The 27,037-nt window shown below is 41.4% G+C and overlaps 1 long non-coding RNA gene across 9 annotated transcripts; it reads left to right on the top strand.

The window, feature by feature from the left end:
* The first annotated feature begins 1,234 nt into the window (after positions 1 to 1,234).
* On the top strand, positions 1,235 to 26,524 carry LOC107780347 (uncharacterized). Of its 9 annotated transcripts, none has more exons than XR_012697885.1 (8): positions 1,235 to 1,818; positions 4,928 to 4,992; positions 12,807 to 12,872; positions 13,920 to 13,988; positions 16,445 to 16,512; positions 17,452 to 17,517; positions 24,172 to 24,239; positions 25,767 to 26,524. It is a non-coding gene; the product is annotated as an uncharacterized LOC107780347 (long non-coding RNA). The 9 variants fall into 9 exon arrangements; XR_012697883.1 differs by having other exon boundaries at positions 17,434 to 17,517; XR_012697881.1 differs by lacking the exons at positions 24,172 to 24,239; positions 25,767 to 26,524 and adding exons at positions 18,008 to 19,171; positions 19,260 to 20,393 and having other exon boundaries at positions 17,434 to 17,517.
* Positions 26,525 to 27,037: the final 513 nt, after the last annotated feature.

Genomic DNA, 27,037 nt, shown 5'->3' with positions numbered 1-27,037 from the left:
TATATTATACTAGTATCTAATAAGAGGGAATAAGCACACAGGATGTCCAGAAGCTTTCAAAATGAAAATATACTAATCTCTTTTTGCTAAACGTGAATGATCTAGGATTAATAATAGTGGGCAATGGTCAAAGTGTGTGCGTGAAAGATATTGAATATGTATTTAAGAAAAATCTGGATTTTATTTTATGCAACCATGAAGCAATTTAATCAAAGGTGGAACTAGGATTTTGAGTTTATATGTTTTGCATTCTAAAAGAATAGTTTATTGGATTATTAATAATTTATTTATATATTAAATAAATTTTAATACAAATCCAGGGTTAGAGTCAGAGCTATTGGGTTCTGCCGAACCCGTAAGTAGGCTTGTGTGTCCAACCCAGAGGCGAAGGTAGGGAATCATTTACGGGTTTGGTCGAACCGAATAACTTTTGCTTATATCTTGTATTTGTATTAGGAATTTATTAAATTTATATAAATAATTAATTGGGAACCCACTAACTAAGACGTGCTATAGGTTTGAAGTCAAGTTCAGAACCTATAAACTTTAAAAGAAAGATTACACGGCACATCAAATATATACACCGTATTTACCATTCATAGCTATACTTTCAAGAAAGTATCATTCATAGTTATTTTTGAATTTTATAGCAAATTCACTTGCAGTACTGAAAGATGAGATCAATTATTTTGGAGTGAAACAAGAGAGCTAAAAGCTCTTGTAGCTCAGTTGGTTAGAACATTCGCTTAGTAAGCAGATATCTTGAGTTCGACTGTGAACGAGAGCATTCTATTTTTTTTGTATTTATGTATTTCGCCTTAGTTGTATTCATTGCGAGAACGACTATAGTCGTTACCAATTGTATTTGTATTTCGCCATGGTTTTGATACAAGTTTTATTTGTATTTCTCCATGGTTTCGATATAAGTTTTATCTGTATTTTGCCTTGGTTGAATACAATCGATACAGGTTGCATCTATCTGTATTTTGCCACTACAACAAATTTGGCCAACAACCACACTTATTTTAGACTACACCCAAGAAGTGTTGCCAAATATATTTATGGGAACGCTTGAAAATGGTGGCCTTTGGATAGAGTCTTTGACTACGGTTTTTAAGGCAACACTTGGAAAGTGTTTCTTTTAAATGAAAAGACTACACTTTTTAAGGGTGGCTAATAATAAAATATTTGGCAACCCTTATTATAGGTATTGTAACTTTTTTTATGAGTAGTTTTATCAACAGAACTAATGTAATCCTTTACAAGCGTACCCTAAAAACTTCCCTCTAAAAATGTTTCCCCAAAATTTCCCCCTAAAAGTTTCCCCCAAAATTTTCTAAAAGTTCAAAAGGCAGTAACATCGATACTCATCTATATATCTCTTTCCAAAAGTAGTGGAAAAACCTTCCCCATTCCCAATTCGTTTCCATCCCCCATAGTGAACTCGGCTTCGCGTTGCTTTTGTTACCGAATCAACATTGCTATTGTCTCCTGGGCTGACTGATATGGTGTTGTCTTTATTTTATTTGGTTGATTCGCTGTTATTTTCTCACTTCATGCTTCGTCTTTTTAATTGTTTTCTTTTGATTTGATAATAATATACCTGAACAGTTGAACTTCGCTCAGGATCGACAATCTTCTGTTGTTCGAGATGAGCGGCTAAGATCTCCTCTTGCGATTGTGCAGTCATGACAGTGAGAGTTTTATGAGAAAAATATTGTTTTCAGTTCAGTTGTTAAAAGAGACTCACGCTGACTCCTAAAACCCTAGACGTCGAAGAAATTTCTGATTTTTTCGTTACTGCTTAGGATTCATCAGGTAAAGTTGTGATTATGTTATCTTTACTGATACTGATCTAGAAATCATTAGTATTCTTCTAACATTGTGACATTATTTGCTAGGAAATATTAACCAACCATAGAAATTTCCGATGTGCATTTTTTAATTATGCTAATTAAGCATAGGGGAAAATTAATATAGTCGTAAATTCTTATTAAGCTGCAGGGAATATCTGTTTAGCTTTGTTATCTTCTGAATGTTAAAATTTGCATTTCAATACATGCTTCATTGTTACGAGAGGTCTTGTTTATGGAAAAATTTGATACAGGTATATTCATATTAGTATATTTGTATAGAATTCTAATAATATTTGAATATTTTCTCAACTAAAATTAGACAACACTCGGGAAAATCTGTGGTGTACTTGAAGTTAGCTTTGGCATAAAACAAGTATCATGACCAGGTAAAAAGATTCCTATTCTCTTTTGTAACGACCCGATCGGTTATTTTGAGATTAGTAGCCTCGATCCCCTATTAAATTCTTCCCCCGTATCTTTTTCTGCTTATGCGACTTGTCGGGAGGTTTTGCTTTTGGTTTCGGAGTATTTTGGGATAGTTAGTCCCTAAACGAAAGCTTAAGCCTTGGGATTTTGACTGTAGTTAGAACAGTGTGAAGACGACTCTGGAATAGAGTTCCGTCTGTTCCATTAGCTCCGTTGGGTAGTTTTGGACATAGGAGGTTGTGCGGACTGTGAATATGAGGTCTGTAGCTGATTTAAGCTTGAAATGGTGAAAGTCAAATTTTTAGAGATTTTGATCAGTAGTGGACTTTTTGATATCAGGGATGGATTCTGATTTCATAAGTTGAAGTAGGCCTGTAATGTTGAATATGACTTGTGTGCAAAATTTGAGGTCAATCAGATGTGGTTTGATAGGTTTCGGCATCGGTTGTAGAAATTTGAAGTTTCAAGTTTATTAAGTTTGGATTGGTGGGTGATTCGTATTTTTGTTGTTATTTGACGTGTTTTGAGCGATCGACTAAGTTCGTATGGTATTTTAGGACTGGTAGGTATGTTTGGTTGAGGTCCCGGGGGGAGGGGGGAGTTGATTTCGGGTGGTTAACGGATCATTTTTGGACTTATGCAAATTTCTGAAGTTGCTGGTTTCTGGTGTTTTCGCACCTGCGGTGGGGTGACCGCAGGTGCGGACTCGCACGTGTGAGAGGAAAATCTTAGATGCGGGCTGGAGGAGTTTGGCCTAGGTCGCAGGTGCGACATGAAGGCCGCAGGAGCGGAGTTGCTTCTATGGAAGCTTGAACGCAGAAGTGGAGAGGCCGGGGAGGTTTGGGATCGTAGGAGCGGAAGGGTATCCGCAGAAGCGAGATCGCAGGTGCGATCCCTGGTCTGCAAAAGAGAAAATGCTGGCCATGAGTAGAATCTGCACCTGCGATGGTTTTGTCGAAGGTGCGACTAGAGGTCCGCAGGTGCAAAATATCTGGACAGAACACTTAAATGCAAGGGTTCGCGATGTTTGCTCATTTTTTACATTTTGATCTTGGGTTTGGCGATTTCCTGAGAGCATTTTCGAGGGATTGCTTGAGGTAAGTCCCTTGTGCTTATTTTTTATCAATAATTTTACTTTCCCATTTATATCTCCACCTAGTTAGTATGTATTTAAGGTGAAATTTGGGGGTTTGAGGCTAGGGATTTGAAGAGTTTGACTTTGGGTTTTGAGTGGCATTCGAGGTCGGATTTTGATAAATTTGATATGGTCGGATGCGTGAGTGAATGGGCTTTTGGATTTTATAATTTTTACCCGATTTTGAGATGTGGGCCCGGGTTGACCTTTTAGGACGAATTTCAGAATTTTTGTTAAAGTGTTGATTTCATTAATTAGATTAGTGTATTATAGTTATATTTATTATATGTAATTATTTTTGGCTAGACTTGGACATTAAGAGTCGGATATTCTTGAAAAATGCATTGTTACCGATTGATTGAGTTTGGTTCGAGGTAAGTGGCTTGCCTAACCTTGTGTGGGAGAAATCCCCTTAGGATTTGGTACTGTCGTGATATGTGAGCGCCGTGTACGTGAGGTGACGAGTACGTACATGGGATATTTGATGAAAAACCCGATTTATTTTACTGAGTAGCAACCTGTTGTTTTCCTTTAGTTTAAGTTATACCATTTAAATGAGTATTAATCTGTTTTTATTCTTGATTAAGCTCTTCGAACATGCATAGTTATACTTTTTAGTCTAATATCGCATGTCTACATTCTTTAACTGCTTATTTGAACTCTATGAAGCATGCCTAGTTAATTTCATGCGTTTCCTTGTTCTTTATCAGTATTAACTGTAGAATTCTTGCTGTTAACTATGGTATTTATCGGTTGAGCTGTGTGTTTACTTTTGAGACTACGAGGCGGTTCATCGGGAGTTATCCCTGCATATTTACTTTTGAGACTACGAGGCGGTTCCTCTGGAGTTCTCGCTACAAATTTACTTTTGAGACTACGAGGCGGTTCCTCGGGAGTTCTCCCTGCATATTTACTTCTAAGACTACGAGGCGGTTCCTCGGGAGTTCGCCTTGCATATTTACTTTTGAGACTACGAGGCAGTTCCTCGGGAGTTATCCCTGCACATTTACTTTTGAGACTACGAGGCGGTTCCTCAGGAGTACTTCCTGCACATTTACTTTTGAGACTACGAGGCGGTTCCTCGGGAGTTCACCCTGTATATTTACTTTTCAGACTACGAGGCGGTACCTCGGGAGTTTTCCCTGCACATATACTTTTGAGACTACGAGGCGGTTTCTCGGGATTTATCCCTTTATATTTACTTTTGAGACTACAAGGCAGTACCTCAAGAGTTCTCCCTGCATATGTTTTTTGGGACTACGAGACGGTATCTCGGGAGATCCCCTAATGTCTATCCCTGTGTGTTGCATTGTTATATCACTGTGTTTTCTTTTCTTTTTTTGTTAAATTCGAGTCTCTTATTATACTGTTATATTTTCCTTTTTTATTTATTATATACGAGTGGACCTGACCTGACCTTGTCACTACTCTACCGATGATAGGCTTGGCACTTACTGGATATCGTTGTGGTGTACTCATGCTACTCTTCTGCACATGTTTTTGTGTGCAGATCTGGTACTTCTTATCAGCCTCGCTACTAGCTCAGAGTGCTTGTTGTTGTACGGAGACTTTAAGGTACATCTGCCACGTCCGCAGACCTCGGAGTCCCCCTCTATTCTCTCTTATGTCATTTACATTCCGTACTTCTTTTGTTAGACTCTGGTGTATAAAGATACTAGTTCCCTTCTGTAGCTTGTGACTTATGATGTTCCGGGTTTTGGGAAGATGATGTATTTATAGAGTATTGGTTATTATACATACCGAGCGGCATTGTTACTAGTTATTCAGTTATCCAATGCCGTTAGTTGCCAAGTTTTATTTCTACTTTGTTATTTTCCACAATTTTCTAGGGTTACCTAGTCTTAGAGATTAGGTGCCATCACGACGTTACATATAGAGAGTTTGGGGTCATGACAAGTTGATATCAGAGCTCTAGGTTCGTAGGTGTCGTGAGTCACAAGACGGTTTATTAGAGTCTCGCGGATTGGTACGGAGACGTCTATACTAATCTTCGGGAGGCTATGAAATTGTTAGGAATAATTATACTTCTTTGATTCATTGTCGTGCGAAATTTGCTGACATCAAATATTCTAAACTTCTGTATTTTATTCTCTCACAAATGTGAGGACACGTACAGGCGGATCTGACGACCAGGAACCCGCGCCCCCTGCTAGAGCCGCGAGAGGCCAGGGCCGAGGTAGAGGCCGAGGACGTCTATGCGGTGCAGCTAGAGCACCCGCATGAGCTGCTACAGAAGAGCCCCTAGTAGATCCAGCTGGAGGGCAGGCACCTGAGGTGCCTATTGCTGCACCAGCTCTCCAGGAGACTCTAGCCCAGTTTCTGAGCATGTTAACTACCTTAGCTCAGGCTCGATTGATTCCACTTGCTCCTACCGCATCTTAGGCCGGGGGAGGAGCACAGACTACCATCACCGGTACTCCAGATAAGCGGGCTCAGGTCGATCAGGACCCAGAGTTCATCCCTATGTAGCCGGTAGCTCTGGTTCAACACGAGACTAGGACAACCGCTTCTGAGGTGGAGCAACTCATACTTGAGCGGTACAAGAATTACCACCCACCTACCTTCAGCAGATTGGCTACAGATGATGCTAAGGGTTTTTTGGAGGAGTGTCATCGTATTCTCCATAATATAGGCATAGAGGAGACGAGTGGGGCTTCTTTTACCACCTTCTAGCTTAGAGGAGCAGCTTATCAGTGGTGGCGTGCTTATGAGTTGAGTAGTCCGGATGAGGCAACTTCACTTACATGGACTCAGTTCTCGGATATGTTTTTGAGAGAGTATGTCCCTCAGAGCCTCAGGGACGCACGACACGCGAAGTTTGAGCAGCTGCGCCAGTGTGCAATGACTGTGTTAGAGTATGCAGTTCGTTTCAGTGATTTGGCCTGACATGCACTGGCCTTGGTTTCCACAGTTCGAGAGAGGGTTCGTCGGTTTATTGAGGGACTCCACCCCAGTATACGGATTCATATGGCCAGGGAGTTGGAGATATATATTTCTTATCAGCATGTTGTGAGTATTATCAGGAGATTAGAGGGCATGCTTGCCCGGGATAGAGAGGAGAGGGAGGTGAAGAGGTCTCGAGAGTCTGGCACTTACAGCGGTACTCGTGCCCTAGCGGCAGTTCGACATGGTAGGGATTATGTGTGTCGCCCTATTCATTCAGCTCTTCCTGCCACTAGTGGTGTTCCATCTCGTGCTAGGACCCAGGAGCTTTATTATGCACTGCCGGTATCTAGTGTGCCTCCTCCCCGGGGTGCTATTATCGGCCAGTCCAGCAGATCTGGCCCGAGTCAGTCACAATAGCCACGCCCTCCGAGGTATTTTTTTGAGTGTGGCGGCACTCGCCATTTGGTGAGGGATTGCCCCATACTTAGGAGAGGTGCACCTCCGCAGATTTCTCAGCCACCGCGCGTTCCACCGGGTCCTCAGGCTATGATTCCAGCACCAACTAGTGCCCCACCTACTGAGCCGGCTCAAGGTGGAGGCCGAGGTCTCCCTAGAGGGTGAGGCCATGCCAGATATTATGCTCTTTCGGCTCATGCAGAGGCAGTTGCTTCTGACTCTGTTATTACAGGTGTTGTTCCAGTCTGTCATAGAGATGCGTCGGTATTATTTGACCTAGGTTCTACATATTCCTATGTGTCCTCTTATTTTGCCCCGTATTTGGGAATATCTCGGGATTCTTTGAGTTCCCCTATTTATGTGTCTACTCATGTGGGAGATTCTCTTGTTGTGGACCCCGTGTATCGGTTGTGTTTGATTTCTCTTTGTGGTTTTGAGACCAGAGCCGATTTATTATTACTCAGCATGGTAGACTTTGATGTTATCTTGGGCATGGACTGGTTGTCGCCCCATTATGCTATTCTTGATTGTCACGCTAAGACCGTGATGCTGGCTATGTCAGGTTTACCGCGATTTGAGTGGAGAGGTACCTTAGAGTATACTCCCAGCAGAGTTACTTCATTTCTTAAAGCTCAGCGAATGGTTGAGAGGGGGTGTGACGATTATCTAGCTTATGTGAGAGATGTCAGTATTGATACCCCTATAGTTGAGTTAGTTCTAATAGTGAGGGACTTTCTAGATGTGTTTCCAGCTGATCTTCCGGGCATGCCGCACGATAGAGTTATTAATTTTGGCACTGATTTGTTGCCGAGCACTCAGTCCATCTCTATTCCTTCGTATCACATGGCTCCTCATGAGTTGAAGGAGTTGAAGGAGCAGTTAATGGAGTTGCTTGATAAGGGCTTCACTCGGCATAACGTGTCACCTTGGGGTGCTCCTGTCTTGTTTGTGAAGAAGAAGAATGGTTCTATGCATTTGTGCATTGATTATCACCAGCTGAACAAAGTTACAGTGAAGAACATGTATCCATTTCCTCGTATTGATGACTTATTTGACCAGTTATAGGGTGCTAGAGTGTTTTCAAAGATTGAATTACATTTCGGCTATCATCAGTTGAAGATTTGGGAGCCAGATATCCCGAAGATTGCTTTCAGGACTCAGTATGGTCACTACGAGTTCCTTGTGATGTCATTTGTGCTGACCAATGCCCCAACAGCTTTTATGCACTTGATGCACCATATTTTCCGGCCCTATCTTGACTCATTCGTCATTGTGTTTATTGACGACATTCTGATGTACTCCCGGACTTGGGAGGATCATGAGCAACATCTGATGACTGTGCTTCAGACCCTGAGAGAAAAGAGGTTATATGCAAAATTTTCAAAGTGTGAGTTTTGGCTAGACTCAGTGGCATTCTTGGGTCATGTAGTATTAAGTGACGGGATCCATGTGGATCTGAAGAAGGTGGAAGCAATGCAGAGTTGGCCTAGACTATCATCAGCTACGGAGATCCAGAGTTTTCTTGGTTTGGCAGGGTATTACCATCATTTTGTAGGGGGATTTTCATCTATTGCAGCACCTATGACCAGGTTGACCCAGAAGGGTGCTCCGTTCAGGTGGACACAAGAGTGTGAGGAGAGCTTTCAGAAGCTCAAGACAGCATTGACTACAACTCTAGTATTGCTGTTGCCTATAGGTTCGGGGTCTTATACTGTATATTATGATACATCGCGGATTGGTCTCGGTGCGGTGTTGATGCAGGACAGTAAGGTGATTGCCTACACATCCAGACAACTAAAGGTGCATGAAAAGAACTATCATGTCCATGACCTTGAGTTAGCAGCTATTATTCATGCCTTGAAGATATGGCGTCACTATTTGTACGGTGTTCATTTTGAGATCTACACCGATCACCGAAGTTTGCAGCATCTGTTCAAGCAGAAGGATCTTAATTTGTGTTAGAGGAGGTGCTTAGAGCTGCTTAAGGATTATGATATCACCATTTTGTACCACCCTGGGAAGGCCAATGTGGTGGCCGATTCTTTGAGTCGTCGGGCAAAGAGTTTGGAGAGCTTAGCATATCTACCAGCAACAGAGAGGCCCATGGTGTTGGATGTTCAGGCCTTAGCCAGCCAGTTTGTGAGATTGGATATTTCTGAGTCGAGTCGAGTATTGGCTTGTGTGGTCTCTCGGTCTTCTCTTTGGGATCGTATCAGGGAGCGTCAGTGTGATGACCCACATATGTTTGTCCTTATGGACACGGTCCGGCACGGTGATGCTAAAGAGGTCACTATTAGGGATGATGGTGCATTGAGGATATAGGCTAGACTATGTGTGCCTAATATGGATGATTTGCATGAGTTGATTCTCCAGGAAGCTCACAGTTCACGGTACTTCATTCATCCGGGTGCCGCGAAGTTGTATCAGGACTTGAGGCAGCATTACTGGTGGAGGAGGATGAAGAAGGACATATTGGAGTTTGTAAATCGGTGTCTAAATTACCAGCAAGTTAGGTATGAGCATCAGCGGCCAGGTGGATTGCTTCAGAAGATAGAGATTCCAGAGTGGACATGGGAGCGAATCACTATGGATTTCGTTGTTGGACTCCCAAGGACTTAACGAAAGTTTGACGTAGTTTGGGTGATTAGGATAGGCTGACCAAGTCAGCTCATTTCATTCCTGTGATGACTACCTATTCATCCGAGCAGTTGGCTCGAATTTATATTTGTGAGATTGTCAGGCTTCATGGCGTATCAGTATCTTTCATCTCTGACCGGGGTACGCAGTTTACATCATGGTTCTGGACGGCTGTACAATAGGAGTTGGGTACTTAGTTTGAGCTGAGCACATCATTTCACTCTCATATGTACGGACAATCTGAGCGCACTCTTCAGATACTGGAGGATATGCTATATGCATGTGTGATAGATTTTGGAGGTTCTTGGGATCAGTATGAGGCTCTATATGGTTGGCGGTATCGGTATCCAGTGGGTTGGTTCGAGCCGAGCGAGGCTAGATTATTGTGTACAAACTTGGTTCAGGATGCCCTGGATAAGGTGAAGGAGATTCTGGACCGACTTCGCACAACCCAGTCCAGATAGAAGAGTTATGCGGATAGGAAGGCTCACGATGTTGCATTCATGGTTGGAGAGCGAGTCTTGCTCCGAGTTATGCCTATGAAGGGCGTTATGAGGTTCGGGAAGAAGGGCAAGCTGAGCCCAAGGTTCATTGGTCCATTTGAGGTGTTGCGGCGAGTTGGAGATGTTGCTTATGAGCTTGCCTTACCTCCCAGTCTAGCAGGAGTTCATCCTTTATTCCATATTTCTATGCTCCGGAAGTATCACGGTGATCCGTCTCATGTGCTAGATTTCAGCTCAGTCCAGTTGAATAAGGATCTATCTTATGTTGAGGAGCCAGTGGCTATTTTGGATAGGCAGGTTCAAAAGCTGAGGTCGAAGAACATTGCTTCCGTGAAGGTTCAGTGGAGGGGTCAGCCGGTCGAGGAGGCGACTTGGGAGATCGAGCAAGATATGCATAGTCGTTATCCTTATTTTTTCACCACTTCAGGTATATCTTTATGCTCGTTCAAGGACGAAATATTGTTTTAGAAAGGGGAGGATGTAATGACTTGTCTGGTCGTTTTGACAGTAATAGCCCCGATCCCCTATTAACTACTTCCCCCGTATCCTTTTCTGCTTATGTGACTTGTCAGGAGGTTTTGTTTTTGGTTTCGGAGTGTTTTGGGATACTTAGTCCCTAAACAGAAGCTTAAGCCTTAGGATTTTGACTGTAGTCGGAACAGTGTTAAGACGACTCTGGAATGGAGTTCTGTCGATTCCGTTAGATCCGTTGGGTGATTTTGGACTTAGGAGCGTGCCCGGACTGTGAATTTGAGGTTTGTAGCTGATTTAGGCTTGACCGGTAGTGGACTTTTTGATATCAGGGTCGGATTCTGATTCTGGAAGTTGGAGTAGGTCCGTAATGTTTAATATGACTTGTGTGCAAAATTTGAAGTCAATCAAACATGGTTTGATACGTTTCGGCATCGGTTGTAGAAATTTGAAGTTTCAAGTTCATTAAGTTTGGATTGGAGGGTTATTCGTGTTTTTGTTATTGTTTGACGTGTTTTGAGGTCTCGACTAAGTTTGTATTGTGTTTTAGGACTGGTAGGTATCTTTGGTTGAGGTCCGGGGGAGGGGGGGCTCGGGTTGATTTCGGGTGGTTAATGGATCATTTTTGGACTTATGGATATTTCTGAAGTTGCTGGTTTCTGCTGTTTTCGCACCTGTGGTGGGATGAACGCAGGTGTGGACTCGCACGTGTGAGAGGAGGATTGCAGAGCGGGCTAGAGGAGTTAAGCCGGGGTCGCAGGTGCGACATGAAGGCCGCAGGAGCGGAGTCGCTTTTGCGAAAGGTTGAACGCATAAGCTGAGATGCTTAGGAGGTTTGGGATCGCAAGAGCGGAAGGGTCTCCGCAGAAGCGAGATCGCAGGTGCAAACCCTGGTCCGCAGAAGCGGAACCCCTGGCCATGAGTGGAATCCGCACCTGCGATGGTTCTGCCGCAGGTGCGAAATTTCTGGACAGAACACTTAAATGCAAGGGTTCACGATTTTTGCTCATTTTTGACATTTTAAGCTCGGGTTTGGCGATTTCGTGAGAGCATTTTCGAGGGATTGCTTGAGGTAAGTCCCTTGTGCTTATTTTTTATCAATAATCTTGCTTTCCTATTTATGTTTCCACCTAGTTAGTGTGTATTTAAGGTAGAATTTGGGAGTTTGAGGCTAGGGATTTGAAGAGTTTGATTTTGGGTTTTGAGTGGTCATTCGAGGTCGGATTTTGATAAATTTGGTATGGTCGGACTCATGAGTGAATGGGCTTTCGGATTTTGTGATTTTTTCCCGATTCTGAGACGTGGGCGCGGGTCGACTGTTTAGGACGGATTTCAGAATTTTTGTTAAAGTCTTGATTTCATTAATTAGATTAGTCTATTATAGTTGTATTTATGATATGTAATTATTTTTTGCTAGATTTGGGTCATTCGGAGATGTATATTCATGGAAAAGGCATTGTTACCGATTGATTGATCTTGGTTCGAAGTAAGTTTCCTGCCTAACCTTGTGTGGGGGAAATCCCCTTAGGATTTGGTACTGTCGTGATATGTGAGCACCGTATATGTGAGGTGACGAGTACGTACATATGCTATTTGTTGAAAAACTCGATTTATTTTACTGAGTAGCAACTTGTGTTTTTTCTTGAATTTGAGTTATGTCGTTTAAATGAGTATTAGTCTGTTTTCATTCCTAATTGAGCTATTCCAACATGTGTAGTTATCCTCTTTAGTTTAATATAGCATGTCCACGTGATTAATTACTTATTTAAACTTTGTGAAGCATGCCTAGTTGATTTTCTGCGTTTCCTTGTTCTTTATCAGTCTTAACTGTAGAATTCTTACTTTTAACTATGGTATTTATCGGTTGAGCTGTGTGTTTACTTTTAAGACTACGAGGCGGTTTCTCCTGCATATTTACTTTTGAGACTACGAGGCGGTTCTTCGGGAGTTCTCCCTATACATTTACTTTTGAGACTATGAGGCGGTTCCTCGGGAGTTCTCCCTATATATTTAGTTTTGAGACTACGAGGCGGTACCTCAAGAGTTTTCCTTGCACATTTACTTTTGAGACTACGAGACGGTTCATCGGGAGTTCTCCCTGTATATTTACTTTTGAGACTACGAGGCGGTACCTCGGGAGTTCTCCTTGCATATTGTTTTGGAACTGTGAGACGGTATCTCGGGAGATCCCCTGTTGTTTATCTCTATGTGTTGCATTGTTATATCGCTGTGTTTTCTTTTGTTTTTGTTAAATTCCAGTCTCTTATTATACAATTATATTTTCCTGCTTTATTTATTATATACCAGCGGGCCTGATCTGACCTCGACACTACTCTATCGAGCTTAGGCTTGACACTTATTGGGTACCGTTGTGGTGCACTCATGCTACTCTTTTGCTCATATTTTTGTATATAGATCCTGGCACTTCTTATCAGCCCCGCTACTAGCTGAGAGTCCTTGTTATTGTACAGAGACTTCAAGGTACATGTGCCGCTTTCGCAGACCTCGGAGTCCCCCTGCTTTTCTCTCCTATGTCATTTACCTTCCGTACTTCTTTTGTTAGACCATAGTGTTAGAGATACTAGTTCCCTTCTGTAGCTTATGACTTATGATGTTCCAGGTTTTGGGAATATGGTGCATTTATAGAGTATTGGTTATTGTACATGCCGAGCAGTATTTTTACTAGTTATTTAGTTATCCATTGCTGTTAATTGCCAAGTTTTATTTTCGCTTTGCTATTTTTCGTAATTTGTTAGGCTTACCTAGTCGTAGAGACTGAGTGTCGTCACGACGTTATACGGAGGGAGTTTGGGATCGTGACATCTTTATTTTCTTATTATGGTACTATACAATACCCTATTTTGGAAAAGTTATTCTTAATTTTTACGATCTATTTGTTAAGTATAGTTATTGCTTAAATGAATATCTATTTTCAAATCTAATCACCATTGATTTTTAGGTTTTCAAATGTTCTGTCCTAAGACTGGATGGATCTACCAATGTATACCAAAGAGTATACTAATGGTGGTCAATATATCTTGGTTTTTGCTAATTCAAATGATGAATGCTTGTCCATGTTCAGCTAGAAAATCATTCAGTCAATAGCTTGATTAACAACTAAAGACACGCTAGAAACTCCAGTTCTTATATTCATTTTTTGTTTTTGATGCTTTCTTCTCTATATATACAGATTGTCCCTTTTGGTATTGGTAGAAGGTACTAGATTGGTTACATTTTGATTCTCTTTTGTTAAAATCTAAAGCTGCGTATGTAAGCATTTTGATCTTATTTGGTTCCCTATATTTAAAGCATTTGGTTACTATTTCTCGTGCCTCAAGTAAATATAAGAACCATAGTGCATCATATTAGAATATATGGAAAGAAGTCTAAGTCCTCTATTTTTGAACTATACAACCAGAGAAGTGAAAGGGAAGTTTACCTGGAGTAATAATATCACCATCATATTACCTGAAGTATTTAAGCAAGATTTTTATTAATAACATGCTCTTTTTCTTTTATTACTGCCAGGTGGTTCGCATCCAACTAAAGAAGATTGTGGACTAGCAAAAATTAAGGAAGCACATAGATATTGAGCAGGTATCTCTGCAACTTGATAGTCTAGCAGTTATCTTTTGTATTTTCATACCTTTAAACTTTTATTATGAATTGAAAAAGAAAACTTTTTTAGTCATAGATCTTGTTTGTGCTTCTATGTCATTATATTGTAGTATCATTGTTAAATTCTGTTATTACACCATCAAAAACTTTTACAGTGAAAATATATAGAGTTGTAAGATTGAATTTTGTCAATACACCAGAATTTTTGCAATGTTTTTGTGTTTTTGCAATACTTTGTATTTCTGCACATTTTATTTTTGCAGTGTGTCCCATTTCTTAGCGTTTCTATAGTGTTTTGTGTTTTGCACAGCGTTTCTGTATTTTTGCATTTCTGCACATAGCTTCTGCATTTTCTGTATTTCTTCTCGCTTCAGCATTTCGTATTTCTGCATAGCGTTTCTACAAATTCTGCATCTTTGCACAGTGTTTCTGCAGTGTTTGTATTTCTGTTCATTTGTTGTATCTAGCCCTTGGAAAATACACATAGTATGTGGATATATCAGTGTTATAATATGTATCATGTACTATATAATCTTCAATTTTCATCTTTTTATGCATATCTTGCTCAATTCTAGGTACTTATGAATAATTTTGGAATATCTTAAATGTTGTTATTTTTATTTGGAAGTAGTGGGTTCATATTTCGTACCAACTCTTATGTTAAACTTGATAATCTTGTAGGGGTAGTTGATAGTGGATAATGCATGGGCGATGAGGCCAACATCTTCCATGCTCCTTTAGGTTATCAGGACACACTACGCCTATTTTAGGTCTATTTTTGATAGTGTAGGAGTAAATTTGACTCTTTTTCCTTGTTTGTATGAAGGGTTAGACAACATTTGTTTAGAATTATATAGAAAAGTGCTTAGAGATATAGTTTGATATTCTTGAAAACTTAATAGCAATGAGAAAACATATTTAGATAACATAGAGTAGTATTATTATAAGCTAATGTTGAGGGAAAATGGTCAAGTTGAATTTGGAGAAATGAAGAGGTAATGTAGCGACTTGGCCGGTCGTTTTGTATATTATAACCCCGTTCCCCTATTTACTGCTCAATTTATGCATTACAGTTATTTTATGACTTAGCGAGTTAGTTGGTTCTGGTCCGAAAGGATTTCAGAGTTAAATGAGACACTTAGTCTCTTAATTGAAAACTTAAGTTGGCAAAGTTGATCAAATATTGACTTATATGTAAACAACCTCAGAATTTATTTCTGCTGATTCCAATAGCTCCGTATGATGATTTTGGACTTAGAAGTGTGCCCGAAAAATTATTTGGAGGCCCGTAGTGGAATTAGGCTTGAAATGACGAAAGTCAAATTTTTGGGAAGTTTGACCGGGGGGTTGAGTTTTTGATATCGGGGTCGAAATTCGATTTTTTGAAAATTTTAATAGGTCTGTTATGTCATTTATGACTTGTGTGCAAAATGTGAGGTCAATCGGACTTGATTTGATAGGTTCCGGCGTCGTTTGTGAAAACTTGAAATTTCAAAGTTCATTAGGCTTGAATTGGGGCATGATTAGCGGTTTTAGCGTTGTTTGAGGTAATTTGAGGGTTTGACTAAGTTCGTATGACGTTATGGGACTTGACGGTATGTTTGGTTGAGGTCCCGGGGGCCTCGGGTAAGTTTCAGATGGTTAACGGATCAATTTTGGACTTGGCATTCTAGCTAAAGAATGCTAGTTTTCTGTCACTGGTTTCCTTCTATGCGATCGCATGAGAATGTCCGCGATCACGTAGCTGTGCGAGTTTGGTATTCGTGAACACGTGAAGAAGGTCACGTTCGCGTAGAGTAAGTGGAGCAGAAGTAGAGGTCACGCGTTTTGTGCTTCGTGATCACGTGGACGAGTCTGCGATCACGTAGGCCTGTGAGGGTGAGCTTCGTGATCGCGTGGAAAAGTCCGTGATTGCGTAGGGCTTAATCTGACATTGGAAATTTGTGGTTCGCGATCCCATGTGGTTGTCCGCGATCGTGTAGAGCAAATGACTGGGCAGGGAGTTTAAGTTCTAAAAATGGGACTTCGTCCCATTTTCCATTTTTACCGATTTGGAGCTCGGAGAGAGAGAATGTTCCGGAGATTTTCAAGAAAAACAATGGGGTAAGTGTTCCTAACTCAATATTGGTTAAGTTACTCGAATCCATGGTTATTTTTGACATTTAATTAGTGAATTAAGTTAGAAGATTTTGAAAACCCTCTTCGTTTAAATTGAAGATTTGAGGGTCGAGTTGAGGTCGGATTTTTGTAAAATTGGTATGGGTAGACTCGTGGTTGAATGGGCTATCGGATTTTGTAACTTCTATCGTGTTCCGATATGTGGGCCCCACGCGAGATTTTTGAGCTAAATTTTGGATTTTGTTGGAAAATTAGTATTTTCTTATGGAATTAATTCCAATAAATGTTATTGACTGAATCAAATTATTTGTGGCTAGATTCGAGGCGTTTGGAGGCCAATTCACGAGGAAAAGACATTGCAGAATAAAGAATTATATGACTTGAGGTAAGTAATAGTTCTAAATTTTATCTTGAGGGTATGAAACCCCGTAATATGTATTATATGATTGGTTTTGAGGTGACGCACATGCTAGGTGACAGGCGTGTGAGCGTGCACCATAGAAATTATGACTTGGTCAATTTCATGGAACTGTGTAGTTGAAAAATCTGTTGATATCCATACATTTTCTCCGTAATAGAGAAATTGATCTATGAATCAAGTTTAAATAATACCTTTATACTGTTGGGACCCACAAAGGTCGTGTACTTGTGAAATTGTTTGCTAAATTGCTATATTTGCACATTTTTATCTCAGTCTCTCTTATTCATTATTGATGCATCATATCATTGTTGTTGGGTTGCTTATCATGATTTTTGAGACCCCGAGAGACTGGAGAGGTTGATGACCTCGTGAGGCCGAGGGCCTAATTGTGCGGATATTTATGGATCGGGTTGTACGCCGCAACATGTTTCATTGATTTGTGCCATGATTGGTTTGATATAGCGCTTGGGATGAAGGAGCCCCTCCGTAGTCTGTACACCCCCTAGTGAAATCAGGTACCTATTGAGTACGAGTGTCGAGTGCGAGTGCCGAGTGAAGAGTGACTGTGAGGAAAGAGTGACTCTGAGGTTGGAGTGAATGGGAGGATTGAGCGACTGTTACTCTGAGAGGATGCATTAATTTCATTATTTGATGCATTTTAGATATCATATATCACAATTTTTTGAAATTTCGGAAAAATATTATTTCTATTTCGGTCAAACAAGATATGAAATTTTCGTAAAATCTTAAATGTTGAATTTGAGAACATGCCTACTCTTTTAAATTGGAAAGTACTGTATTTGGACTTAGCTGAGAAATTCGTCACTACTTTTAGTTTTTTATTTATTATTGTTACTTACTGAGTTGGTTGTACTCATACTACAGCGTGCACTTCGTGTGCAGATCCAGGGATCCTGGATACAGTGGGTGTTCATTCTTTCACACAGCCGCTTTTTCGGAGATTCAGAGGTAGCTGCCATGTTTCGTAGACCTTGTCTCTCCTTCTTTATCTTTTTGTTTATTGTATTTGGTCTCAGATTATTATAGACCACGTTTTCCAGACTTGTAATATATAGAAGCTCATGTATTCAGTAACACTAGGATTTGGGAGTGTGTGTAACGGTATTTATGGGATTTTCTCTTAAACTTAGTTATGATGTTTTCCGTATTTAAAAAGAAATTATGGTTTATTGAGATTGTCGGCTTGCATAGTATAGAGATAGGCACCATCACGACAGGTTAGGAGTTTGGGTTATGACAAGTTGGTATCAGAGCCTAGATTACATAGGTCTCACGAGTCATGAGCAGGTTTAGTTGAGTCTTGCGGATCGGTACGGAGATGTCTGTACTTATCTTCGAGAGGCTGCCGATCCCTTAGGAAAATTTCAATTTCTTGTACTCTGTCGTGCGGATGTTTTGATTCCGGAAACTAAATTTATGTTATTCTATTCTCTCACAGATGTTGAGAATACGTACTACCGGATCGGACGGTCAGCCACCACTCCCACCAGTTAGGGCCGCTAGAGGCGGGGGCCGTGGTAGAGGCTGGGGCCGAGGTAGAGGTCGAGGTGTAGCTCATACCATAGTTGAATCAGCACATGTAGTACCACCAATTGCTCCAGCTCATGAGCAGATTCCAGATATAGCTGAGCTGACAGGACAAGCTCAGGCACCAGCTATGCCCAATGAGATTCCAGGCCTTCGTGAGACTTTGGCCTAGATATTGACAGTTTGCACTGGCCTTGCTCAGGTGGATACGGCTCAGGAAGCACCTGCCACTTCTCAGGCTGGGGGAGGTACTCATACCCATGTTTCCTGTACTCCAGATCAGGTAGTACAGGGACTTCAGATACCGGGGGCACTATCAGCCCAGCCGACTGCAGTTGTTCAGGCCCAGTAGTCCTCTTTATGGCAGCTGATGAGCAGAGGAGACTTGAGATATTTGGTAGGCTTCGACATCCATCATTTAGAGGTGCTGAGTCAGAGGATGCTCAGGGTTTTATAGATAAGTGCCAATGTATGCTTCGGACAACGGGTATTTTGGAGACCAGTGGGGTCTCATTAACTACTTTTCACTTTTCTGGAGCTTCCTTCAGATGGTAGGAGACTTATGAGAGACATATGATGGTTGGTGCTGTACCACTTACATGGCAGGAATTCTCCGTTCTCCTTTTGGAGAAGTTTATGCTGCAGTCTCGTAGAGAGGAGCTGCGCAGAGAGTTTGAGTAGTTACGTCAAGATGGTATGTCTGCGATGCAGTACAAAATAACATTTTCTGATTTAGCACGTCATGCAGTTTGGTTGGTTCCCAGTGATAGGGAGAGGATTAGGAGGTTCATTGATGGCCTCACATATTAGCTACGGTTACTTATGACTCGGGAAAGAGTATCTGGTGCTACCTTTGATGAGGTAGTTGACATTACTCGGCTAATAGAGATAGTTCGTAGCCAAGAGCATGGAGAGAGGGAGGCTAAGAAGCCTCGTGGTCCAGATGATTTCAGCGGTGTTCCTTCTGGGGGTCAGATTTACCGTGGTAATGGTCGTCATTATAGACACGCTCAGACGGGTCATCCAGTTCACCATGGTGCATCATCCAGCCAGGGTTCATATAGTTCTCATTAGGGTTAGTCATCTCTCAGTGCCCTGTCATCCCAGAGTTTGTCCCGTGCTCCTTTAGTTTACGTTTCATTTGCGTCGGGTGCTTCTCGCAGGTATTCTGGTTCTCAAGGCCCGATTCAGTCAGCACCACCACTAGTACCAGGGAGCTGCTTTGAGTGTGGGGAATATGGGAATATGTGGAGACATTGTCCTCGTCCCTCGGGAGGTCCAGTAGAGCAGAGAAGTCAGACTATGACTTCACCACCAGTTACTTTACCACTCTCCCAGCCATCTTGGGGTGGGGGTCAGTCAGCTAGGGGTCGCCTAAGAGGTGAGGGCCGATCAGGTAGCAGTCAGGCCCAATTCTATGCTTTTCCTGCCAGGCCAGATGCCGTTGCCCCATATGCAGTGATCATAGGTATTGTCTCAGTGTGCCACAAGGAAACTTTTATATTATTTGACCCTAGTTCTACTTATTTGTATGTATCATCATACTTTACACATTATCTCGATATGCCCCGTGAGTCCTTAGTTTCACATGTTCGTATATCTACGCCGGTGGGCTATACTATTAATGTGGACCGTGTATATCGGTCTTGTGAGGCAACCATTGGGGGAATAGAGACTAGAGTTGATCTCTTACTACTCAATATGGTTGATTTCGATGTAATCCTAGGTATGGATTGGTTGTCTCCATGTCATGCTATTCTGGACTGTCATGCAAAAACCGTGACGTTGGCGATACCTTGGTTTCCGAAGGTCGAATGGAGAAGTTCTCTATATTATGTTCCCAGCATTGTAATTTCTTATTTGAAAGCCCAACGTATGGTTGGGAAGGAGTGTTTGTCATATTTGGCCTTTGTGAGAGATGTTGATGTGAGACTTCCGGATGTATTTCCTATTAACCTACCAGGTATGCCACCCGACAAGGATATCGATTTTAGTATTGACTTGGTGCAGGGCACTCAGCCCATTTCTATTCCTCTGTATCGTATGGAACCAGCTGAAAGAGCAACTTCAGGAACTTCTTGATAAGGGGTTTATTAGGCCTAGTGTGTCGCCTTGGGGTGCATCGGTTTTATTTGTGCAAAAGAAAGATGGTACTATACGGATGTATATCGATTACAGGCAGTTGAACAAAGTTACAATCAAGAATAAGTATCCTTTGCCGCGTATTGATGATTTATTTGACCAACTTCAGGGAGCGAGGGTATTCTCCAAAATTGATTTGAGATCTCGGTAACACCAGTTGAAAATTCGGGATTTGGATATTCTAAAGATGGTCACTATGAATTTCTTGTGATGTCATTTGGGCTAACCAATGTCCCAGCAGCATTTATGCACCTGATGAATAGTGTATTCCAGCCGTATCTTGACTCATTTGTCGTGGTATTTATTGATGATATCCTGGTGCACTCACGTAGCCAGGAGAAGCATGCACAACACCTGGGTATTGTATTACAGAGGCTGGGAGAGGAGAAACTATATGCCATATTCTCTAAGTGTGAGTTCTGGCTTAGTTCGGTGGCATTCTTGGGACACATAGTGTCTAATTAAGTGATTAATGTGGATCCGAAGAAAATAGAGGAAGTTCAGAGTTGGCCCAGGGCATCTTTAGCTACTGAGATTCGGAGTTTTCTCAACTTGGCCGGTTATTATCGTCGCTTCATGGAGGGTTTCTCGTCTATTGCATTGCCTATGACCAAATTGATCCAGAAAGGTGCTCCGTTCAGGTGGTCGGATGAATGTGAATAAAGTTTTTAGAAGCTCAAGACAACTTTGACTACAGTTCCGGTAGGGGTGTTGCCTATAGCTTCAGGGTCTTGTACTGTGTAGTGTGACTCGTCGCGTATTGGTCTCGGCGCAGTGCTTATGCGAGACGGTAGGCTAATTGCCTATGCATCCAGACAGTTAAAGGTACATGAGAAGAATTATCCGGTCCACGACCTTGAGTTAGCAGCTATTGTTCATGCCTTGAAAATTTGGTGGCATTATTTGTATGGGGTCCATTGTGAGATTTACACTAATCATCGGAGTCTACAACATTGGTTTAAACAGAAGGATCTTAATTTGCGGCAGTGAAGGAAGTTGGAGTTACTTAAGGATTATAATATCACAATTCTCTATCATCACGGAAAGGCTAATGTGGTGGCCGATGCCTTGAGTCATAAAGTGGGGAGTTTGGCTAGCTTAACATATTTACCGGTAGCAGAGAGGTCTTTAGCCTTCGATATTCAGGCCTTGGCTAACCAGTTTGTTAGATTGGATGTTTCGAAGCCGAAACGAGTTTTGGCTTGTGTGGTTTCTCGGTCTTCTGTATATGATCGCATTAGAGAGCGCCAGTATGATGATCCCATCTGCTTGTCTTTAAGGACATAGTTCAGCACGGTGATGCTAAGGAGGTCACTATTGGGGATGACGGTGTATTGCAGATGAAGGGCATCTTATGTGTGCCTAATGTAGATGGTTTGCGTGAGTTGATTCTCCAGGAAGCTCACAGTTCGCAATACTCCATTCATCCAGGTGTCGCGAAGATGTATCAGGATTTGAGGTAGCAGTATTGGTGGAGGCGAATAAAGAAAGATATAGTTGGGTTTGTAGCTCGGTGTTTAAATTGTCAACAGGTAAACTACGAGCATCAGAGACCATGTGGATTGCTTCAGAGACTTGAAATTCCGGAGTAGAAATGGGAGCGTATTACCATGAATTTCGTAGTTGGGCTCCCACGGACCTTGAGAAAGTTTGATGCTGTTTGGGTGATTGTGGATCGGTTGACCAAATCCGCGCATTTTATTCCAGTTGGTACTAATTATTCTTCGGAGCGGTTGGCTGAGATTTATAATCGCGAGATTGTTCGCCTACATGGTGTGCTAGTGTCAATCATTTCAGATCGGGGCATGCAGTTTACATCACAGTTTTGGAGAGGAGTGCAGCGATAATTGGGCATACATGTTCAGTTGAGTACAACATTTCACCCTCAGATAGACGGACAGTGCGAGAGCACTATTCAGATATTGGAGGACACGCTACGCGCTTGTGTCATTGATTTTGGAGGTTCTTGGGATATATATTTTCCATTGGCAGAGTTTGCTTACAATAACAACTACCAATCAAGCATTTAGATGGCTCCGTATGAGGTTTTATATGGGAGATGGCGTCGGTCTCTGGTGGATTGGTTTGAGCCGGGTAAGGCTAGGCTATTGGATACTGACTTGGTTCAGGATGCTTTAGAGAAGGTCAAAGTAATTCAGGAACGGCTTTGCACGGCACAGTCTAGACAGAAGAGTTATGCCGATAGGAAGGTTCGTGATGTTGTCCACATGGTTGGGGAGAAGGTTCTGCTCAAGATTTCACCCATGAAGGGTGTGTTGAGGTTTGGGAAAAAGGGCAAGTTGAGCCCTCGGTATATTGGGCCTTTTGAGATACTTAAGAAAATTGGGGAGGTGGCTTATGAACTTGCTTTGCCACCTAGTCTATCAGGTGTTCATCTAGTATTTGAGACTCCAGTATGATTCTAAACCCGTTCGAGGACGAACGTTCGTTTAAAAGGGGGAGAATGTAACGACCATCTGGTCGTTTTGACTATTATAACCCCGTTCCCCCATTTACTTCTCAATTTATGCGTTACAATTATTTTATGACTTACCGAGTTAGTTTGTTCGGGTCCGGAAGGATTTCAGAGTGAAATGAGACACTTAGTATCTTAATTGAAAACTTAAGTTTGAAAGGTTGACCGAATATTGAATTGCATGTAAATGACCTCATAATTTAATTCTGATAATTCCAATAGCTTCGTATGGTGATTTTGGACTTAGGAGCATATCCGGAAAATTATTTGGAGGTTCGTAGTGGAATTAGGCATCAAATGGCGAAAGTCGCATTTTTGGAAAGTTTGACCGGGGTGTTGACTTTTTGATATCGGGGTCGAAATTCGATTCTGAAAATTTTAATAGACCAGTTATGTCATTTATGACTTGTGTGCAAATCTTGAGGTCAATCAGACTTGATATGGTAGGTTCCGATGTCGTTTGTGGGAACTTTAAATTTCAAAGTTCATTAGGCTTGAATTGGGGTATGATTCATGATTTTAGCATTGTTTGAGGTAATTTGAGAGTTCGACTAAGTTCGTATGTCGATATGGGACTTGACGGTATGTTTGGTTGAGATCTCGGGGGCCTCGGATGAGTTTCAGATGATTAATAGATCAATTTTTGACTTGGCATTCCAGTTGAAGAATGCTGATTTTCTGTCACTGGTTTCCTTCTGCGCGATCGCATGAGAATGTTCGCGATCGCGTACTCTTGTTTGAGGTAGTGATGATTTTTTTTTCGCGATCGCATGAAGAGAGCTGCGATCGTGTAGCTGTGCGAATTTGTTATTCGCAAACGCGTGAAGAAGGTCGCGTTCGCGTAGAGAAAGTGGAGCAGAAGTAGAGGTCACGCATTTTATGCTTCGCGATGGCGTGGACGAGTCTGCGATCGTATAGGCCTGTGAGAGTGAGCTTCGTGATCGCGTGGAAAAGTCCGCGATTGCGTTGGGTTAAATTTGGGCAGTGGAAATTTGTGCTTCGCGATCGCATGTGGTTGCCCGCGATTGCGTAGAGCAAATGACTAGGCAGAGAGTTTAAGTTCTATTTTTACCGATTTGGAGCTCGGAGAGAGAGAATATTGGGGAGAATTTCAAGGAAAACAACAGGGTAAGTGTTCCTGACTCAATAATTGTTAAATTACCCGGATCCATATTTTTTTTACATTTAATTAGTGAATTAAGTTGGAAGATTTAGAAAACCCTCTTGGTTTAAATTGAAAATTTGATGGTCGAGTTGAGGTCGGATTTTGGTAAAATTGGTATGGTTAGACTCGTGGTTGAATGGTTTTTGGATTTTGTAACTTTTGTCGGGTTCTGAGACGTGGGCCCCACGAGCAATTTTTGAGCTAAATTTCGGATTTTGTTGGAAAATTAGTATTTTATTATGAAATTAATTCCAATAAGTTTTATTGACTGAATCGAATTATTTGTGGCTAGATTCGAGGCTTTTGGAGGCAAATTCACGAGGAAAAGACATTGTAGAATAAAGAATTACACGACTTGAGGTAAGTAACAATTATAAATTTGGTCCTGAGGGTATGAAACCCCGGAATATGTATTATGTGATTGGTTTTGAGGTGACGCGCATGCTAGGTGACGGGCATGTGGGCATTATCCATAGGAATTATGACTTGGTCAATTCCATGGAACTGTGTAGTTGAAAAATCTGTTAATATTCGTACATTTTTTCCAGTATTAAAGAAAATGATCTATGAATCATGTTTAAGTGTATATTTATACTTTTGGGACCCACAAAGGTCGTGTACTTGTGAAATTATTTGCTAAATTTCAATTTTGCACTCAGTCACAGTTCTATTTGCACATTTTTATGTCATTCTCTCTTATTCATTATTGATGCATCATATCATCGCTGTTGGGCTGCTTATCATGATTTCTGAGAGCCCGAGAGACTGGAGAGGTTGATGACCGAGAGAGGCTGAGGGCCTAATTATGAGGATATTTATGGATCGGGCTTCACGCCGCATCATGTTTCAATGATTTATGCCATGATTGGCTTGATATATCGCTTGGGCTGAAGGAGCCTCTCCAGAGTCTTTACATACCCCTAGTGAGCGCAGGTACCTACTGAGTGCGAGTGCCGAGTGCGAGTGAAGAGTGACTGTGAGGAAAGAGTGATTGTGAGGAAAGAGTGACTGTGAGGTTGGAGTGAATGGGAGGACTGAGCGACCGTTACTCTGAGAGGAAGCATTGATTTCATTATTTGCCACATTTCAGTTGTCATATATCACTACTTTTGAAAATTTCGAAAAAATATTATTTTCTGTTTTGGTCAAACTTGATATGAAATTTCAGTAAAATCTTAAATGTTGAACTTGAGAGCATGCCTACTCTTTTATATTGGAAAGTACTGTATTTGGACTTAGTTGAGAAGCTCGTCACTACTTTCAGTTCTTTATTATTATTGTTACTTACTGAGTTGGTTGTATTCATACTACACCCTGACTTCGTGTGTAGATCCAGGTGATCCCGGATACAGTGGGTGTTCATTCTTTCACATAGTCGATTTTTCGGAGATTCAGACATAGATGCCATGTTTCACAGACCTTGTCTCTCCTTCCCTATCCTTTTGTTTATTGTATTTGGTCTCATATTATTATAGACCATATTTTTCAGACTTGTAATGTATAGATGCTCATGTACTAAGTGACACCAGATTTTTGGAGTGTGTGTATCGATATTTGTGGGATTTTCTCTTAAACTTAATTATAATGTTTTCCGTATTTAAAAATAAATTGTGGTTTATTGAGGTTGTCGGCTTGTCTATTATCGAGATAGGCGCCATCACGACATGCTAGGATTTTGGGTCATGAATGGTTGTTATCAGAGCCTAGGTTACATAGGTCTCACAATTCATGAGCAGGTTTAGTATAGTCTTGCGGATCGGTACAGAGACGTCTGTACCTATTTTTGAGAGGTTGCCGAACCATTAGGAAAATTTTAATTTCTTGTACTCTGTCATGCGAATTTGTTGATTCCGAAAACTAATTTTTTTTTATTTTATTCTCTCATAGATGGTGAGAACACGTACTACCGGATCAGACGGTCAGCCACCAGTGCCACCAGGTAGGCCCGCGAAAGGCTGGAGCCGAGGTAGAGACCGGGGCCGAGGTAGAGGTCGAGGTCGAGGTATAGCTCATACCACAGTTGGAGCAGCACCTGTAGTACCACCAGTTGCTCCAGCTCGGGAGTAGATTCCAGATATAGCTGAGCCGACAGGACCAGCACAGGCACCAGCTATGCCCATTCAGATTCCAGGCCTTCAGGAGACTTTGGCCCAGATATTGACAGTTTGCACTGGCCTTGCTCAGGTGGTTTCGGCTTAGGTCGCACCTCCCACTTCTTAGGCTGGGGGAGGTACTCATACCCTATTGCCTGTACTACAGATCTGGTAGTACAGAGACTTCAGATACTGGGGGCACTACCAGCACAACCGACTGCAGTTGTTCAGGCCCCGGTAGTCCCCGTTATGGCAGCTAATAAGCAGAGGAGACTTGAAAGATTTGAGAGGCTTCGACCTCCATCATTTAGCGGTGCTGAGTCAGAGGATGCTCAGGGTTTTCTGGATAAGTGCCAGCGGATGCTTCAAACAGCGAGTTGTACCTTTTCTCATTAAGTATTTCATAATACATAGTTTGCGAGTTGTACCTTTTCTCACGTTCTTATTAAAGATATAAAATTTATCTGTGTATTTAACTTTTACGTCAAACCCATTATTTCTGGGGTCTTTGTTTTGTGTAATAGCATCGCTATATCAGCCAGTAATCTAGATGTCTTTCTATAATGGACATGATCGAGTGAATGTATATTCGTCTTCCTGTAATGGACATGACTAATTGAAATTTGAATGTATCTTTATTTCCCTTCTATTTTCATATATGCATTTTTCATAGAAGCACAAAGAAAGTGCTAATGACAATGCAAAAATACAATTAATTGAAATATTGATGAAAGCCTACCCTTACTAGATTGGTATTTAAATTTTCAAGGGAAAAACTTTGCCACATTTCTCTAAGTTTGAACTTACATGTTTTTCATTTCTATCTAATTACTAATTGTATTTTGAATCTGTAGGAAAGTTTTGGTGAGCAAATTTGAAATGGTAGCCAAAAGGCAATTTGATCGGTTGGAGTTTAATGATGAAGACCTTGGACAATTATAATTTCTGTTATTCTTAATAATATAATAATTACAATTGATTTTGTAAGTTAATTGTTAGTATACACCTTGAAGCAATTTGCTTTATTCGGTGATGTATTACACACTAGATATATTCATTTTCTAA

This window comes from Nicotiana tabacum, chromosome 13 (assembly GCF_000715075.1).
Source record: "Nicotiana tabacum cultivar K326 chromosome 13, ASM71507v2, whole genome shotgun sequence".
NCBI classification, from domain to species: Eukaryota; Viridiplantae; Streptophyta; class Magnoliopsida; order Solanales; family Solanaceae; genus Nicotiana; species Nicotiana tabacum.
This window is presented reverse-complemented; position numbering and strand designations above follow the sequence as displayed.